This window comes from Electrophorus electricus, chromosome 22 (genome assembly GCF_013358815.1).
Source record: "Electrophorus electricus isolate fEleEle1 chromosome 22, fEleEle1.pri, whole genome shotgun sequence".
Taxonomy (NCBI): domain Eukaryota; kingdom Metazoa; phylum Chordata; class Actinopteri; order Gymnotiformes; family Gymnotidae; genus Electrophorus; species Electrophorus electricus.
In genome coordinates this window covers 12,252,261-12,256,353 of record NC_049556.1, presented here as the reverse complement: position 1 = coordinate 12,256,353, position 4,093 = coordinate 12,252,261, and the positions used below count along the sequence as shown (strand labels likewise).

Below are 4,093 nucleotides of genomic sequence, written 5' to 3'. Positions count from 1 at the left end.
ATTTCACTTTTGGAAGAAACGAAAAACAAGCTAATGTTGATTTAAAATCAGAGAGGTCTCAGTTTGGGCCTGGCAGACGTTAACTCTCCAGCCCGCTGTGCGAGGCGCAGGGTTTGGGTCTTCAGCAGACAGAGCAAAGCAGACAAAGTCAGCAGTGGATCAGAACAATGTGTAAACATAAAACCAGGGTCCCAAAAGGTGAACCACGACTCAAAACACCATGTTACACTATCTGTTGGATGAGCTTTACAGTAACTGATGTAATGTTCTCACAACTGAACCCAGACACTCCAGTGCTGAACCCCACCTCAGCTACTGTTTATACAGATATATGACCAAAGGGTCAGAGGTCATCAGGAATACTACACAAAATACAAATGTGGTTTTCAAACCGTTTCACTTCTTTTCATCCCAGTCCAGTGTGAGGACCAGTGTAAGATAAAAGGAAAGAGACGTATAACTTAAAAGACAACAGCGGGGACATAGCGTGAAACTGGAGGAATGGACCAGCTGTGGAAGACTCAGGTACCGTCCCGTCGCACTGCACATCATAAACACGTCCGTCCCGTCGCACTGCACATCATAAACGCGTCCGTCCCGTCGCACTGCACATCATAAACGCGTCCGTCCCGTCGCACTGCACATCATAAACGCATCCGTCCCGTCGCACTGCACATCATAAACGCGTCCGTCCCATCGCACCGCACATCATAAACGCGTCTGTCCCGTCGCACCGCACATCATAAACGCGTCCGTCCCGTCGCACCGCACATCATAAACACGTCCCTCCCGTCGCACCGCACATCATAAACGCGTCCCTCCCGTCACACCGCACATCATAAACACGTCCGTCCCGTCGCACCGCACATCATAAACGCGTCCGTCCCGTCGCACCGCACATCATAAACGCGTCCCTCCCGTCGCACCGCACATCATAAACACGTCCGTTCCGTCACACCGCACATCATAAACACGTCCGTCCCGTCACACTGTACATCATAAACATCGACACCCTCACCTTCATTTGAACAGCTGAACTCTTATTTTAAACATGGGTATAAGATGCACTGCAGGCTAATACCTCTGTCCATGTTCCTTTATCCATTAATGTTCCTGAGCCTTGGAATATACTGTTTGATTTACAGCTAGACAAATGTTCTCTCTGGATAAAGGAACTGATAGGAGAATATGCTAATCTATAAACAGTTCTGCTTTACCTGTACACTCTCAGCAACAACAGCATCTGTTAAAACACATAATTATAAATGTACACCCTATCAAAAAGTTAAACTGGATTCTTACCAAACAACACATCTGGAGGAGGACAGACCCCTCTGAGTCTCGGTTCCTCTCAAGGTTTCTTCTTTGTGCTCTGGGGAGTTTGTTTTTGCTACTGTCTCCCTTGTCTTGCTCACTGGGGGCTTAGACTCTGACATGTGTAAAGCTGCTTTGTGGCGGCTGTTGTAAAAAGCGCTACAGAAATAAATGTGACTGACATTTATATCATGCAATCACTCCTTCAAAGGCACATCCACCACCAAAGCAAAGAGAAACAATGGCATGTTTAATAAATCTAAAAAAGCATTTGTACCAGTTTGGCACTATGAATCATTCCTCCAATTACTTCAAAGTGGTGTCGGAGGAAAGATTCATGACTTAATTATAACCAAATACATGGATAACAAGTAAAGATTGAAAACAGAAGAACTGTGTTTTTGGAGTCTATCAAGGTTGCAATCTATCCTCCAAACTCCTCAATATTTACATAAAAAACTGGCCAAACACGTTGAACATTCACCAAATGTAGGATTAGAATTAAATGGGAAAAAGCTTGTATATGCAGGTGATATCGTCCTGGTCATGCAGCACATACACTAGAAGTATACTGCTGGAACTGAGCATAAGACAATAACAACAAGAAGATCTATGCGTCTCAAAATAGCAAACAAAGGAAAATCACAGAAAGCACCACCCGAACACTATGGAATATAATTCTCTGGGTTATCGATCAGTGTGTCTGGCACCCTCAACAAAACTAGGAAGGCTCTGGTAAACAAGGCAAATGATATATTACTAAAATATGATAGCTTTTAAAATATTTATTTTATAATATACATAATTAAATATATTCATCCCACCAATTCAAATTTGGTTAAAAACATTCAGTCCCATAATTATATTCACACTTGTATATGGGGACCAACTATTTATCAAGGACTCTTTGAGGAACAAACGTTTTACAGAAAAACATCATTTGGACTTTGGTAAACCAGCTTTATTGGGAGCGGAGGAGAATGGGTGTACTGCTAGCTCACACACTTATCTCTTACCCAACTCACCGGCTTCAAACCATTCATACTGAAGAATTCTATTAAATAATGTTCCAGCAGTTAAACGCAGGTCACTTTAATAAAGCTATCTGTACTTGAAGAAATTTTGAGAGGACACTTTAGAAAATGGTGGAATGAATCACCAGCAAAGGTGAAATGTGCACGAGTAGACACACACACGTTTGAGTGGGTTTGAGTGTATAAGTGGTGACTCATAAGTGTGATCATAATGATCGTTCAACATCGTTCATATACACTTTAAGTTTGGCTAAGGGGTGCTGTATTGCTTCAAAGAGAAAAGCAAAGCAAAGAGACAGAAGGAAGCAAACTGTGTATTTATGTATGAAATGTGTAGCAGGAGAATTACACATTTAACTTTAACGTCGTTTTCAGTGTGATGGATGTTTTGCATATATTTCACGTGCAACACAACAGAGCATAGGATTACGGTGGGTACAGTTACATGCATTAAAAGAGGCTTCATTCTTCATGTCATTTCTCACGTGTTTTGTCCCGTGTTTGGAGACCAGGCTCGTCAGACGGTAAGAGATCCTGGAATGTGTGGACCACAGCGACTTCCAAGATCCCAGATTCCAAGACAGCACAATGTCGAGTGTGTACATTACAGTGATCTGACTTTGAAAGTTGTGTAGTGTGCCCATGGCATTAGTGTGCATTATAAACTGATAGAAGACAGTAGTCACACAGGTGCAGTGTGTGTTCAGACTTCATACTAGTACTGCATTTGTGGGTATTCACAGCAGGTTGGGAATGGCATGGCGGAGTTCCTCTCTCAGACCAAGGTCCCCAGGTCTTTCCCGTTTGTCAGAGCTCTGGGAGAAGCAGTCAGGGAAGCTGGGGAGCAGATCACAGTATTGAGGCCACGTGTACCTGCTCCACGGCCTCCAGTGGGTCTGGCGGAAGCTGTGTGCTCCAGTGCAGGAACTGCAGTACGATTGCTGTGTGCCTTTGTGTTGGCCACTGAACAGTGATGTTTATCTGTGACCAGTTCCCAACATGACACCCATATCTACAACCCCAACTACTCCCGTGGCAGGTCTCTGACCTCTAACACTGTGTCTACAGGTTTTGGATTCAAGACTGCCAGAAGAGCAGAGAAAACACTGTAACAGATACATTCACAATTATTTAGACTGTAATCTGATGTTAGTATTAGTATTCACTTCATGGAATTCAATTTTGGAATTCCATTTCATATATTGTGTTGCCTTGGCAACACAGGCATTTTAACCCATCATGTTAATAAAGCATGTTTGAGCTTATTTGAGAGAAAGAGAGCGAGAGCGAGAGCGAGAGAGAGAGAGAGAGAGAGAGAAAGAACATATACATCAGAATATCTTAAAGAGAAGCAGTAAAGTTGCCCTTCAGGACCCCATAATGAATCCCACCAGTGAGCAGAACACGGCTCTAACCGTGCAAGTGGGCCGTTCCCAGTCCGCGCCACTACAATCTAAATAACTTCAGCAGAGTCCACAGTCCAAACACGTCCTGTCAACTTTGACTTGCTTAAGACTTCTGGAAAATACGTTCATGTAAACACTGGCATCTGCGACTTGTATGTAATAACTACTGCCTGCATTAATTATATTAATATATCAGAGAGTTTGGCCTTCGTCTGAGGGGATGACTACTGGTGTCTCCACTATTAACAGCTTCTGATGTCTCTCAGCTGTAGAGGAGCCGTATCGTCTTCACGGTTGCACAGCTGCACAGGGGCCTGGAGCACTGTTGACCCCAGATGC

At 43.6% G+C, this 4,093-nt stretch overlaps 1 protein-coding gene across 1 annotated transcript in view; it reads right to left on the bottom strand.

Moving 5' to 3' along the window:
- The window catches only part of podn (podocan), a 20,719-nt gene extending 19,402 nt beyond the window's left edge, over positions 1 to 1,317 (bottom strand). The window contains exon 1 of the mRNA XM_035521533.1: positions 1,303 to 1,317. The gene's annotated coding sequence lies outside the window, so the exon portion shown is untranslated. The remainder of the gene's footprint in view (positions 1 to 1,302) is intronic.
- Between the last annotated feature and the right edge of the window lie 2,776 nt (positions 1,318 to 4,093).